Below are 16,226 nucleotides of genomic sequence, written 5' to 3'. Positions count from 1 at the left end.
TGACCAAGGACTCAGTTGTAGAAAGTAACTTAGGACATTAACTAAAGCTCTTTGCCTAAGTACAATTTTCAGATACTTGTACTTCACGTGAGTATTTTCATTTCCTGCTACTTTATCTACTCTACTACATCTCAGAGGGAAATATTGTACTTTTTACTCTACTACATTTATCTGATAACTCAAATTACTTTGCAAACTGGAATTATTAATACATAATATAATCTATAAGCAATTTATTATAGTAGTGTATTATTACAGGTTAAAATAAGATAATACTTTATTATATTATAATTATAATATTAATTAATAATTAATTAAAGTACTGAACACATGAATGCATCAGTTATAATCCAGTAACGTACATTACTCTGAAATGGACCATTCAGCATTATGAATACTTTTACTTTTGGGATTTACTTTGATGCCAAGACATTTGACACATAGTTTGGTAGGTTGTATCCAACAGCCACCTGACTCTGAGACCCAGAACATCCATGAGGAAAATCCAAATATCTCCATGACCTTTCATTCATACAGTGACATTAATATTCCTAAAGAGGGCAGCATTGACTCACAGTTGCCATAATGCAACATCTCACTGAGGCCTCAACTGAGCATCAGCCGGACTACGATCAGGTTCAGCGGTAGGTGTTTTATTCTGGGCTCCTGAGGAATAAAGGCTGTGAAACATTACCTTCAGAAGCTATTCCTGTGCATGTTTGCACTGCTTTGAATCAGGAGAAAGTGAAAGGTTGTGGTAGATTATTTGTGCACAAAGAAATACCATCTTCACATTCAAAATGTTGGGGTTATTCAGGTAGCAACATTACTTTTCTAAAATCCTACCTTCCCTTTTTTTGTAATTTTATTTGACATCAATGCAAAGTAAGATTCAAAGTAAAGACAGAATGAGTCTTTTCAGTTAAGGGTGGGAGATAAAGGCAGGAAAAGAGAATAGCTGAGAATGGATGGATGGGAAGTAAACGTCATAACACCCCCACTCTCAGAAACGCACTGAGAGAAGAAATTACCCCATGGAAGTTAATGAAGTCTCACAAGTTGATGAGGGGAAAATTGCGGTGAAGAGGGGTCAGCGCTTTCTCTTTAGCCTTTCCCTCTTCCACGGAAAATGGCTGCGGTCAAGATCCATACTTTTAGAGGACGCCAAGCACTCCAACGCAGAGATGAAGTGAGAGAGGGGGGAGGGGAGGGCATCAAGATTAATGGTATTAAGTGGTAGCACTTGGCAATGCGGTAACATATCGTCTATGTTCTCTATTCCACGCTGATAGTTTCATAGACCTTGGCTTTACACATTGACTTTTAGCTGTGATTTACAGGATTCAAATAATCCGGGTGGCTTTTCATCATTGCAAGACCCACGAGCATCTTCAGTACGGAGTAACATCAGTAGCAGATTTATCAGGGAATGCAATCAAAACCTTAAAACACACCAATGTTTGCTGGTTATCATGCAAAGCCCCAAAAATGAACTTTCTTTCAGAGATTTGTTTATTCTGGGCAACAGTTTTTGCTTGGTTTAATGTCACTCCGAATCGAAAAAGAAATATTTGTATTTATGTACGTGATGACATTTTGGATGCTTCCCTGTGAACCCCCCTTCTAGATCATTGCATGGGGAAGTGCAGTATTTTATCTGACAGGCGCACACACGAAAGCAGATAGGATCTAGTGGCAAATCTCTGTGCTTCCTCCTCTGGTGATTTGAAGTGATTTTGTATAATGGTTGACATTTTGATTTTTAGGTCTGACATACTGTGATTTTATGGCCCTTGATGACAATGATTTCATGTTGTGTATTTATTTATTTTTGAATTTCTGTTTACACGCTGGTCTGCATTACTACAATAAGAAAGGATGGTTCTTAACATAATGTGTCTTTGTCTAAATTTGGGTTTTTTTATACTGGGATTTGTATTAATTAATTTGTTAGATAGATAATCCACTTTTTTCATTACTGTGTCCCTCCTTGTAATCTTTTTAGTCCTCCCATTCTTATCACTTCTCACACTCACACCCAGTTGTGTCACGCTGTATTTTCCAGACGACACAGGGCGTCGAAACCTCAACTTTCTCTCTGGCTCCGCGGGACCGGCCTTGTGATCAAGTTGAGCGGGGAGCCGACGAGAAGTCACTCAAGTCACCCTCTCTTCCCTCTAATGAGCAAAGTGTCTCGTGGAAGCCGAGTCCGAGACAGCATGGGAGCTCACACACACACACACACACACACACACACACACACACACACAAGTACGCTCACACAAAGAGGAACAAATGCATCACCAGTGCACACAAACACACACCTTCAATGAGATGAAATCCAGAGGATCAGGACCAAAGTCCCATCCGCCTTTGAGTAACTTTAAAAGGTCTCCTGGTGTTTTGGATTGAAGAGTGAAGAGAAAATTGATGCGTGTGTCTGTATGTGTGTGTGTGTGTGCGTGCGTTTTGAGAGGGGAATCGGCTTGTTGGACCAGACAGGAAGCCGTCATCAAAATCTCCCCTGGTCTATCTCAGCCCCTCAGCCCTCTACTTAAGACCAAAAGAGGCAAAAAAAGCGATGGAATGTTAGATAAAGGAGGAAAAAAGACAGAGAGACATAGAGGGAGAGGAAGATGGAGAGTGAGAGGAACAGCAGTGTAGAAACCCCTCAGCATGTGTGCAGCCTCTCTCCCATCGTGTGGTGCAGCAGGCTGCCTCTCTCAGCCTATTCAAAGCGAGTGTGTGTTAGTGGAGGAGTGTGTGTGTGTTTTTTCACAGATGTCCTTGAACAGAACCCCCTCGGCTCTGCGGATCCCTGCTGCCACTGGAGAACATTTGACAAGCAGCAGGCTCTTGTTAGAGCGCTGTCAAATTAAAGGTAGGTGTGTGTGTGTGTAGGTCTGAGGAAGTATGTGTGTGTGTGTGTGTGTGTGTGTGTGTTTCAGAAGCTCTATTCAGAGCCCTGTCAAATTAAAACTACCAAACAAACTGTGCGTGTCACACAGACAGGCCAAGTCGCGTGTATGATGGCAGTGGTAGGCCCTGGGCTGCTTTGTCTGTGTTTGTTTGTGGGTGAATCTCTCGGTGTGTGTGTGTGTGTGTGTGTGTGTCCTTGTGTATGTGTGTGTGAGAGAGAGAAAGAGAGACTTGGATTTTGTGGCATGCATTTTTTTTACATGCATCTTTCACTTGGTTGCAATAAACAAATACACACATTGGTGTGGAGGCAGAATCTAATGAGGTGTGTCTAAAAGTAAAACATATACTGTAGTAAGTGTCACACTTACACACACATTCAACCTCGGCATACTGAAGACTCCATTCAGATGATATTACATGATTATATAGGGGTTTGAAGGTCTAGAAAGCCAGCAGTATGACAATACAAGCTCTTGAAAAACAAGCAATTATTACTTTTCACAATTTAAAACAAATACTATCTGAGTGACAGTATCAGTTATTATATTCATTTCATTTTAAACTGAAATAAAAAATGTTAATAACTCTTAATGTTGCTCAGGAAAGAAGACAACATTAATTTGTACCTGCATTTACACAAATGTATCAAAGCAACAAAATGACAAACCATTTTCTGGTGAAACACTGAGGTGGGTGAGATAATATAATGAACATGAGGTGATAAATGATCATTAAAAACAAAAGGAAAGCTGTAGGTCTCCTGCAGGTATTGGGGACACTCACAGATGTAAATACAGGCAAGCTTTATGTCAGGGCTCTGTATCATCTATATGATATCCCACTGTGTGTGCTAAGCGTGTGTGTGTGTGTGTGTTCATGTTTGTACACAAGGACTAAATACTGTATATACTAAACAATGTTAAAGAAACGTTACATTTGTACCTTAGTATGTAGCGAATATGTTGAAACGTAATGTTTCTTTAGGTTACAAAAAGGCTGTGGTTAAAGTGTGGTTGTGTTTAGGCACAAAAATTTCTAGGATTTGAGGACATTGGGGGCGTAGCTTCGACTGGGGGGATCCTTCCCCAGGATTTTTTTGATGAACATGCTCTATTTTGATGCTTTTTATGCACTCTGGCGCCTTTGTTACCCCTAAAACTTTTTTAAGTCTTATTATGAATTTGGATTTTAAAAATATTAGTAGCAGTTAGTAATTAGTATGGGTTGGGGAAAAAAATCGATACAGCAAAGTATTGCGATATTTTTGTGGGGTAGTATTGTATCGTCACACAGTGCCGAGTGTGGATTTTTTATTATATAGATTATAAATATTACAAATACAAATTAAACTGTGGGTAGCCTACTAGAATTATATAATCAGTTGCTTTTTCAGTCAACATTTTGCTGCAAAAATTAGCTTAAGTGAGATGAACAAACTGAAAACTTCATCTTATGAGATAAAACAGATGTCGACAAAGTTTTCCTTTGGGGGCATAATTTACAGTTGATAAAAGGTAATAAATTGCAATACATCACAATATATTTTATTGAAATACTCAGCATATTGCAACATTTTTAAAATTGCAGTAATATTAAATCGTGACTTAGGTATCTTTTTAATATCGAATCGTGGATCCTCTGGTGATTCCCACCCATAGTAATTAGTATTAAGTAGAAATACAATACTCCACAACTGCTACTAAAAATGTATTGACTAGAGTTGGAAAAATAGTTAAAAGTGGTAGAATGTTACTAAGTACATTTATTCAAGTACAAGTATGAACGCAATGACAGATTATTAGATCTGGGCCTTTTTTGTTATTATTAGACCTATTCTTATTTTTAAAACATATATATATCTAGCCTAAATATTAAGATTCAGGGCTATTTATAAACCATTCGAGGCTGAAGCCTCGGACGCCCAGGCCTAACGACACCACTTTTTGGAATTAAAATACCCAGTTTTGGTGCCATAGTCACAGCTGTAAATGAAGTGATGTCTCACTAAAAAACAACAGGTTTTGTTATGTGTTGGTTTTGAATAGTGGTGTGCAGCTTTTCAGCCGTCTCGCCCAGGTCTCACGCCATCCACCATCCCTCCACCTTCTGATAACACAGTGAGCTCTAATACATGTAATCAGAACTATGACAGACTAAAATGATGATATGAAATGTACAAATGTAACATATCCATGGTTTGCAGAAATGGACAATGCCAACATTTTCTTCAGACAACTGTGCTTGATTATGTTTATTTTCAGGCTTGACTCTAATCTTTGCCTTTTTTTCTTGTGGTTTAGTGGTTAATTTGACCGCTGATTGAGCCAGGAGAAAATCACTCTATGGTTGGAGAGACAGAAGGTGGGCAGATACAAATATAGAAAAAGGTCAATTTTGAAAGATGCAGAGAACTGACTGCAAACAGCTCACATCTTGACAAAAACAACTGTAGAGGGACACAGCTGGCTTGGCCCAGCCAGGAAGCCAAGAGAAAGTTCCAGCACATAACTCCCAGTGAAAACCAAAACTTGTAGTTTTTACATTTTGGTGTTAAACAGATAAGATTCCATGTTTATTAGTTAGCTTAAGAGGTACTTTAGAGAGATGCTGATTTTTTTCACCTTTTGGACAATGTTGCACTGTCTTTATACTAATATTAGTGCCTACTAGCTGTAGCGTCATAGTCAGCCTACAGATATTAGAGTGGTATTGTTCTTCTCATCTAACTTGTGGCAAGAAAGTACATTTATAAGTAAAATATTTACTAAAATGTCGAACTATTCCTTGAAGGGCTCACAAGCCAAAGAGGTTGGAAACCACATTAGGGTTAGTGCTAGAATTAGGATTAGGAGTAAAGTTAGTCATTAAATAAAGTTTAATTTCAGAGAATATATACTTTTTGTAGAATAGTAATAATAGTATGCACGCGTATGTTTGCTTACCCGAGTGTGTATGTGTGCATATTGTAGTGTCGGCACACTACAGAGGCTGTGTTAGTGTTTTAACTTTGCCTCCATTAGCAAAATGTTATGATTTATGCAGTTGCTGGCAGACTAATATCTTTAGAAGTTTTTTTTTTCCTTTATCTTGTAGCTGGGAAGCCGATTCATCTTAAAGAGTGATGAGGGGAGGTTGCTCTCTATGCAAAACGCATTAAAGCTAAATGAGGAGTCTATTACTCAAATCTGGCTGATAATCCGTTAGCTAAAGACCCCTGGCCGCTAACTAAGCAGATTAAGATATGTCATTGCCACCGCGACCAGGATGACAATAGTACACTACTTACGTTCTCACACACAGGCGCACACACACACACACACACACACACAGAGTAACACGTTGCTGAATACAACACTTCTGCTTGGCATTCTGCACACACACTCACACACACACATTGTCTCACATATGCACATAATATGGTCAGTTAATCCTATACTTTCTCACACAGTCAAACACACACACACACACACACACACACACAGACATGTAGAGTCTCACACACATTGTCCACACCCCCACCACTTATCTACATACAGTGTCTCCTTGCCAACTCACTTCATAGAATTAATTCTCTCCTCTCCGCCCACTCTGTTGTGCTGTTTGGTGTGTGTGTGTGTGTGTGTGTGTGTGTGTGTGTGTGTGTGTGTGTGTGTGTGTGTGTGCGTGCGTGCGCATGTGCGTGTGAGTGTGTAAGAAATGCACAGGGGACTCATGAAGAGGCCGTGTTTGTATGAGCATGGACAATTCATCATGGCTTGATTAACATACAAGATTTTTATCTCCCTTTCTCTCCCTCTCTCTCCCTGTGCTTTGGTCCTGTGGTGATAATTACAAATAATTTATTCCTACTGGTTAATTAACTGATATCCTCTGCACAGACTCCTAAAAATACAGGAAACATTTTGAGTAGCTCCAGAGTAAAGCCGAGTCGGTTTATCTTGCTGTAATTACTCAAAACAAAACAATTAATCATGGCACGTGAAATGATGGTGATGTTGACGTCTTTGTAACCTACTGAAATTCTGATGCTAACAAATATTAGCAGTTCAGATAATCCTGAGGACATCAAACAAGGCCTTAGTTGTTATTTTAGGTTACAATCCTTAAGATTTTGGCCCTAGTTGATTCAGCAACATCCATACCGTGGTAACAAGTGTGAAGCGGGTTGTATAAAGTACTCATCCTAGTCAGTGCATTACAATAGATGACAGTTTGGAGAAGCAGGCAGGAGTACTGGCAAGGAAGTTAAGCAATGTACTGCTGTGGATGGGGTCAGCAGCAAAATGTATTTTAGCCATCTTTTAAAAGAGGCCGACCTAATTGTACACTATATTCAGAATATTTCACCACTTTATCTTGCCATCAGACAGACGTGCTCTCTTCAAAGCCACCAGAATCCATTCACAAAAACAGTAATTCAGTAATTTTACCTCACAGAACACAGAAGCTGTGCATTTACAGCTGCTTAGATCAGTTTGTTTGTGTTATTAGGTTCACTGGTGTTTTAATGGTAAGTAGCTTCCGTGACAGCACTCTTGCCTGCTTCTCAAAACTGGGGGCGTGCCAACCGCCATCTTCTATAGGTATTACACTGATGATGGATAATCTACCTCATACAACCCCACATCAAAAATGGCGGACTCCACCATTTAATAATATATATTAGAATATAAATAGTATAGAAAATGGAGGTTGACTTCAAGAATATCTTATCCTTATTGAAGCAGGAAAACCCTGATATTATTTTGTACTTGGTGTGTCCTAGGGATTTAAGGGTTCAAGTCTAGGAATGGACCATTGTTACATGTCATCCCCCTTCTCATCTAATTTCCATGTTCCACAGAAATTATATTATTTTAAAGATAAACAAAGCATGATTTTCCTAAAAAAAAAAAAAAGATTCATAGAGAAGTAATTCCTCTTAATCCTCACTTATGACCCACTAGAAATGTGTGGCAATGTATTTTTCTGCAGAGACTTTGCCCTCTGCCTAAATTTTCTAAAATCTTTTATAAAATCTTCTTATTTTCTGTTTTTGGGACATTTGTGGGCATTTACCCCCACAGTGCTCAGGTGAGGTTGGGACTTTATAAAAGACTGGCAAACTGTAAGCAGCAGGAAAAAAAGTGAACCTGTCCCCCCCACCACACACACACAAATATAGTGAGGTGCAATGCCAAGTTGAGTGAATCTGCGTTTTACTTTTACTTTCACTTTCACTGGTAAGTATGTTTAGTTAACAACAACCCCGCACAGTAAACCTTTAACTAAAAACAAACTGAAACTTTGTGTGTATACTGAACCTTTTGCAGTCATTCTGTCCTTTTCTTTTTCAACCATCCACTATGGCGAACGTGGGCGTTTGTATGCACAAGCAGCCACCAGTATTGGCATCCCAAATAAGTAATTCAGAGCAGAATGTGCCCGGTGTTGTACACATTGTGCCTCCGTTAAGAGGTGGTGTGGAGCCCAGCTGCAGACTGTAGATGGCCCAGGGCAGACATCAGTGTCCACATCACTCCAGACCTTGGAGCTGGTTGACCTGTGCTGGGCCTGTCTTGTTTCCAACGACCGTTTGTTACTAATTAATGGACTGGAGCCCATTCTCCAGCGCTGAGTGCAACACAAACCACATGCATTAAACATGACCATGCCTCCCTCTGCTGCCAGAGCTGGGAAGACAGAAAGATGGAGAGAGAGAGAGCGGGAGAGACAGAGAGAGGCATCAACAAAGAACAAAACGCACCTGTAACACCTCACATGACTTAAAAATACACAAATAAGGACAAACGTGCCAATGATTTCATTGCAAAGTCAGAGATATGCTTTAGCGTAACACTTCAAGTAACAGGACAATTGTAAAATCTTTTAAAGTAATATCAAGAAGATATTTAAGTCATAGTGTCAACCTAAATGCAACCTTACTTTTTCAAATTGTTGATTTTTATGAATAAACAAGTACATAACAAGTATAGTATTTAGATTAGCTTGCATAAAAACATTTTCGGTATCTGAGAAAGGCCTTTCAAAAAGCTTGCCCTTTAAGACTGAAAGTGTCCTCGGCGGCCATCATCACACACGCGCACATACACACACAAACCGAAACACACACACACTGTAACACACGTTAATGCATAAATTGCCATTATCTGAGCTGCCGCCGGTGACAGAGGCGCCCCCACCAAGATCACCTCAGCTGACAAAAGTTAATTTGCACTAATGATGTTTTACTCCTCTCATTACCTTAAATCATCTCCTTCCCTTCCCCTCCCTCCCTTCACCGCAGAGAGGGAGAGAGGGATGCAAATAGAAAGGTGCAGAAAGAGAAGCACAGAGCCAAAGTGAGACACAGTGAGATACGCAGTGGCCGAGAGAGGAGCAAGCAGTTTGTAATTGTTATTGTTCTGGATGAAGTTGATGTTCGTTCACACTGCTCTAAACAGCTCTCTCTCCACTCGCTGTTAAATATTTTACACCACCGTATAATTATCAAAGCTACTCAAGTTAATTTTTGATGGAAGGCATGTGCACTCTCAAGTGTTTTTACTGTACAGCCCGCTGCTGCCTTGTATTTATGTTGTAGGCTTAAGTGGTGGACTTTGTAATGATAACAGAGTCCAAGCTTAACAAGTGTAGAGTGTTTAATGTGTAAATTAGTTTTTTTATAATGCAAGTTTCAGTATTATACTTTTATGACTAGGGTAATGAGTATTTTGTTGTGTTTTGCCAAACTTTTTCAGCCTCACAGCTTCCATTCCTGTTCTGGCTTTGTGGGTGTCTGCGGAGATGTCCAGTTTTTGTTTCATTGCTCTATTAGGGTGCAGCTTACACCTTTATTATCATAACTCCTGGAGTTTGGTAACCTGTCACACTCCCAGCATTGCTCTTTCCAGCTCATACCTGAGAAGAGGCCTTATCAGCCAGAATAACTGAAAACACCTAAAAAAGGTCTGTGCAAGGTCTTTAAAGGTCAAGTGTTTAGGATTTAGCAGCATCTGGCGGTGAGTTTGCAGAGCTGAAACTTCTTCATGTGCCAAGAGTGTACAAAACCTGTGTGGCCCTATCTAGAGCCAATATTTGATTTGTCCATTCTGAGCTACTGTAGAACATGGAGACTCAGCTCCATATGTAGATAGAAACAATTCTTTCTAAGGTAACAAAAACACGACTCTTATTATCAAGTGATTATACACCAATGAAAACATAGTTAAGAAAATTATATACCATTTCTGCCAATAAATGCTCCTAAGTCCTACACGGTTGGCATTTTTGTTATACTGAAAATATCTGTTCCACTAAAGAACTGTACATGACATAACGACATCCTGTTGTCATCACCTAGAGGAGCTACGTCTCCTTATACTTGCAAGTGATTGGTTTGTAGACGGGCTCTCTTGTCCTCTCGTATTCTCTCTCTAATCCTCATGGAAAATAGCCTAATTAAAAAGTGTCTGAATTTTTATTTTGTTTTATTTTTTTCCAGTTGACTCTTCATGAGGTCGCCGGACCAAATGTCAGTTAAACATCTGGTCTCCTCCTCTCCCAGTGTGCTACCTTGGCTTGTATTGACCTTCCAGGTTGTGGTCTGGAAGCTGAAGCACAGGGACGACTTTGTTTTACCTCTAAGGTTAGTGTCGCATAGCCAGAGCTGTCTTTACACTTCGTTTTAGTGCTGTGCCAGTGCTGGGCAAAGGTCTGGTTAAATCCATCATACTTCCGCACTAAGGGAAAAAAAACACCCAGGGTTGTATATCTTTCTTTAAACTGATCACCACTGTCTTGGGCAGCACTAAGCCCAGGATGCAGTGACGGTGCTCTCGCAAAATAGTGTCAGGAGGGAACTTGTTTTGGTGGAACATTTGCACATGAGAAGGTAAGGCCTGTCATTTAAATGGTGAAATCCCTGCCAGAGAAAACACCACATAAAACATTAAAAGATGTTTTAGCATGTTGGTTGCTAGCTTGGAGGTTGTTGTTGATAGGTCTGGCTATGCAAGACTAGTTTCACGTAGCAATGGGGATTCTGAAAATGGTTACATGCACATAGCAGAAAGGGAGGAGAATTCCATCTAAAATTAGCCAGCTAATGGCAGGCTTATTAGCACAGTCTACATCCTGTGAATCACACTACTAAGCTTTGGGTTTAACAACCTTCACTTTAGCCAGCAGTTGGAATATAAGATTCTGGGACTTTACTTGAGACTTGAGGAAGAATTCTTCTCAGCTTCGATTTCAAACACCGGTCAGCTTTGAACTCACACTCCGCACACTCACTGTGCCCACACTACACACTGAGCTCTTTCTTAAAGGAGCTATGCTACTGACAATTGCCTGCCAGAGCCTTCTGTAAGTGATCTGATAATCTGAACTGTCCAAAAACACATTAGAAACTAAATGAACCATGGTTCAATTTGATCCAGACTGAGACCTGAACGTTGAATAGAACAGAAACATGGTTATGGTTATTAGTTACACCTGTGCTTTTCTTCTATGACAAAGACATCTGTAGTGGAGGGTGTTGTGATGGTTCCCACTGCACCTCAGTGAGGTTTCATCTGCTCTCTGAAGACTAGATCAGATCTACTCTCTGAAGATTGTTTGACTAGATTAGGCTATTGTCCATTTTAAACACCTTCATAAAATTAGCTACGAGTTCTCCTTTTCTCATAAAAGTTGCAAAATCAGCCTGGAAGTTCACAAAGTCCACAGCAGTTTATTATGAATGTCCCCACCTCTCGATAACATCACAAATTATGATCTTGGCTCTCTGTTCACAAGCTCAGATAGAAAGTTAGTCGATACTGATTAAAGAGTCCCGGATCATATGAATCACATATGTAAACTGTGTGGATTTCACCTTTACTGTAAAGCATCGCTCCCCCCGAGTTTTCAGACAATGTTCTCCAGACAAAGTTATGTGCCACCGACCCTTCCCTCACATCAACTCTGAAACCTCGCAGTCATTAGCAGCCGATTGATGAGGGAAATGGTATTAGTCTGAAAACATTTGCAGCTCATCCAGAGAAGGGGCCATTTTTACAATTGGTTTAGGGGGTTATGAATGTGCGCATGTTCTGTTTGAAATAGGCAATGTTCATTTTTTATCTGTAATTGTTTCTGGAGGAGGCTTTTAGTGAGAGATGAGTTAAGATTCTATTAGAATCCACGGCTCGCCTTCATTCCTTCTTTCTTTCTTCCTTTTTATACATAACTCCTTGTTTTTTATCCATGTTATGAAGGGTAAAGTGCATGAAGTTTGGAGGTGACTTTTGAATAACATATAAGATAAAAATGTATGTTAAGTATTACCACTGTGTATAAAGTAGCCCAAATAGGAAAGAATGTTGCTTTACAGCCACAGTTAAATAAGAGATTGAACATGGGGCTAACGATTTTCAGGATAACTGTCGTCTTTGGTAAAGTTCCTCGCCGTCTGCCCTGTTTGATGATACTCATGGTGCGTAAAAGGCCTTGAAGACGTTTTCTCTTTGTTGTCTGCACATATCAGTTTCATCTCCATCATCATTCTGTTAGTAGCCAGGAGCACGACTGATGTCAACCTGGATACGGCAGCCTTCCTGTCCGTTAGTGACACAAACATGTATTCAGTACCACACGCGCACACACACACACACACACACACACACACACACACACACACACGCCCAGTGTGATGCAGGGAGTGTGTCATGTGAGTGATGATCAGTAGGTATGAAGGGGTGAGGGATCAGGAAGTGGCTTGCGTGATGGATCAAAGGGTTACATGACAACCAGGCGAGGACTTCCTGCTTGACGGGAACATTCCTCAAATGGACAGCACTGCGTACTGAAGATGGTGTGTGTGTGTGTGTGTGTGTGTAAGAGAAAGAGATCAGCCACTGAAATAGACAGCGTCCAGTATCCAGGATGATGTGTTTTCTTCATCTCAGGTCATTCTGTCTGTCTGTGTCTTTATCTTCATCACTTGTCCCTGATCTCTCCCTCTCTTACATGCACATACATACAAGCACAAACGTATTTATCCAAGTGAATATGTGACTGTTTCTTCTACATGCCATAATGCAGCTTGTTGTCAATGTAAAGATTTACTGTAAGTATTAGCTGCAAAAAGTTTTGATAAAAACTAGGATTAACAATCAGATTGATTTCTTTTGAGAAAAACTATCAGGCGTACTTTAATGGTTTATAAAACAAATACATTTATTGGTAATCAAAAATTATCTTATTAATGCTTTAGTGTTTTAGATTATAGTGTATAGATTGAAGACAAGTTTTGGACAGACTTTGACTCTTTACTGATGACTTAGTGGGCGTTCAGACCCAAAATATAATACTGTCTTAAAGATCTAGTGTGTAGGATTTATCAGCATCTAGTGGTGAGGTTGCAGATTGCAACCAACTGAAATTTCACCCATGTGCTTCTGCAGAAAATGAACACCAAAGGAGTTGAGTATACTTAGAAGCGTCAGGAGTGGATATAAAATCATACAAAAAGATCAACCACGGAAACCACAAATTGTATGCATTACAGTAGCACAACTGCCAAGACTGAAGACAAAGATGACCACCACAGCACTCGCTAAAGAGTACATGTGTGTGTTCAGAGTGAGAAAGCAAGAGGAGGAGAGAAGGTGAAGGTGGACAATTTCATGCAATGCTTCTGTAAGTTGTTCATAATTTACTCCAAACGTTGCTTCGTCACTTTTTGTCCCGCCCTCCCGGACTGCCACTGATATTTTCTAACATGATCCATCACTAATTATTAGATAGCATAGTTACTATTAACATAACTGATGTGAATCGAAGTGTTAGTGTAGTGTGTGTAGAGTGTTGTGGAGAAACTGCCAATAATCAATTATCCTGCATAAACAAGAGTGCACTGAGGCCCAATAATTCCTAGTTTTCATAAACTAATGGAAACATAGCTGTGAATATTATATTCCATTTCTGCCAATAGATCCCTCCTAAATCCGACACACTGGACCTTTGAAAAATGCAATGGGAGGCATTCAGTAATATATGATCCAAAAAGTCCAGTTTAAGTAAGAGACTCATTAATTTGAAAGCTTATCAGAAGCCAAAACACTGCACAGGGTTTTATGATATTATGGCGAAGGACTTTAATGCATTGGAAGTTCATCAGAATCACAATAATTTCATCACAGCATCAGAAATACACTGTTCACGTTACAAACTCATCCACCAGGAATGTATGGTGGCACATATGTATTTGATTGGCCAGCGCAATGCCTTGCAGTTTAACGCCACGTTCTGTCTCAAGCAAAATTTTGCAGGAAGATTCTGTGTTTTGTTTTGTTTTTCCTTTTATTGCCAGAGCCCATTTAAATGAATAAATGGGACGCATTTTTCACACAGGGTTAACGTCAGTCTGAACATGGATTTAAAGGAATTTTTCACAACCTGGCAAACCCAAAATTTGCTCTTACAAATGGCTTACTGCTGATCTATAAAGCCTTAATAAATGATTCATAAACCATTAAAAAAGCCATTAGTTACAACTTCTAATCCCCATTAAAAGTGTGCCTGGTTAATAGGTGGTCAGACAGAACATGAAGTGGATTTTAGGTGTGTTGTAATTGCATATAAAGGTGCATGTTACAACCATCTCAGGATCAGATTTGTGGTAAATTCAAGGTGATATGAATCTATTTAATAAACGCAAACTAAACACAAGACAAAAAAATAACCAAACTATATTTTATGATGAGTTCTAATTTACTTTTTTTAATTTAATTTTACCTTGAAGAAGCATCAGGAGAGTGATGGTTGAGACTACTGGTAAATAAAGTGCATACAGTCCTGAACAGTAGCGCAACAACAATAGAAATTCTTTGTCTGAAACATTCGCTCAACTCATACTCTGCCTCTCCTCTCAAGTAATAAATGTCTTCCCTGTCAGGTTCTGTCTCCATCAAATGTTCTTGATACTTAAAAATAAGAGGCACATGATTGATCTTTTACATTCTACACAGAGACAAGTGAGAGTGACGGGACACGCAACACAAAGCAAGAGGTGAAAGAAAGCTCACCGGGTTGCAAGTGCACTGCATTTATGTAATATCATGCATGTAATATCATGCAACACCCCAGTTCTTAATAACAGTTTTCCTTAATCGAAGCAAAGGCTTTCTTTGTGCTTTTGAGGGAAAGCGCGGCCTTGTAGCCCATCTCCATGCATCACCATGTCCAGAACCCCGCGGCCTTTGGGAGGGTATAGAATCACACGGACCAAACATAATAAAGGTAATTTACTGCCAAGGCAAATTCCATAGCTCTGGGCCTCCACCCCATGTTAAACAGCCTGCTGACCTTTAGCGTCTGATTTCATAAAGAGGGACACAATCCGATTAGGCCCGGACAGGAAAGGTCAAATGCACTGGCAGTTGTGGCGGGAACGTCGCCGCTAGCTGGCTGGAGACGTACAGAATGGCCGCAGCCGTGTGGACTGCAGCCCTGTGCATGCCTGAGTGTGTGAGAGTGCGTGAGTGTGCATGTGAGAGGAGTGTAAAGGCTGTCTGTCTGTGTGTGGGTGGCAGAGGTGGGGGCAGCAACGGCAGTTAGCCTCTGTGGCCTCTGGAGCCGTTAGCAGAAAGGGCAGCATATCTGACATGGGTGGCGTGCTCCCTTTTTATGTCCCAGTGACCACACACACACACACTCACACACAAACACGTACACGCCAGGTGCTTTACCTGATAGCATCTTCAACTCCACTGAGCCTTGAAGTGCATCACTGTCTTGGGGTATGTGCGTGTTGATTTTCTGTCCTTTTTTGTCCTGTTTCCTTTCGAATAAAGGGTTGATGTTAATGTCACGGCACATTGTGAAGGTGCAGTCTTCACTGATTGCTTGAACCTCTATTTGACAAGCTTTGTTGCCTATCCCTAAAGCTGATCAGGCTTTTGTTGTCCATTTTAACCTGGATTTTTGTCTTGACTTCATTTTGAATTGAAATTTAATTTAACTTCAAAATGTTTGTAAATAAGTGATTATACTCATTTACTACACAATTTTATTTTTGAAGTTTGGGTCATTATTTCTACCCATTATGATTGCTAAATTGCTAACACAAAGTCAAAGTTAGAAAGGCTGTAATCAAGGGGTTATCTCCATGTCTGAGAAGTAACACCAACGCAGGAGTGTCTTAAACCTGCATTCTTTCTAATAGTCACCAGGAGACACTTCCACTGTTTGCAAAAAGAAATCTGGATGTAAATAAATAAAAAAATGGCTGTACTTCCCACTTCATTTCTTACCTCAGTAAACATTTTGCTATTGAGTTT

Source organism: Epinephelus moara, chromosome 21 (assembly GCF_006386435.1).
Source record: "Epinephelus moara isolate mb chromosome 21, YSFRI_EMoa_1.0, whole genome shotgun sequence".
In the NCBI taxonomy this organism is placed as follows: Eukaryota; Metazoa; Chordata; class Actinopteri; order Perciformes; family Serranidae; genus Epinephelus; species Epinephelus moara.
This window is presented reverse-complemented; position numbering follows the sequence as displayed.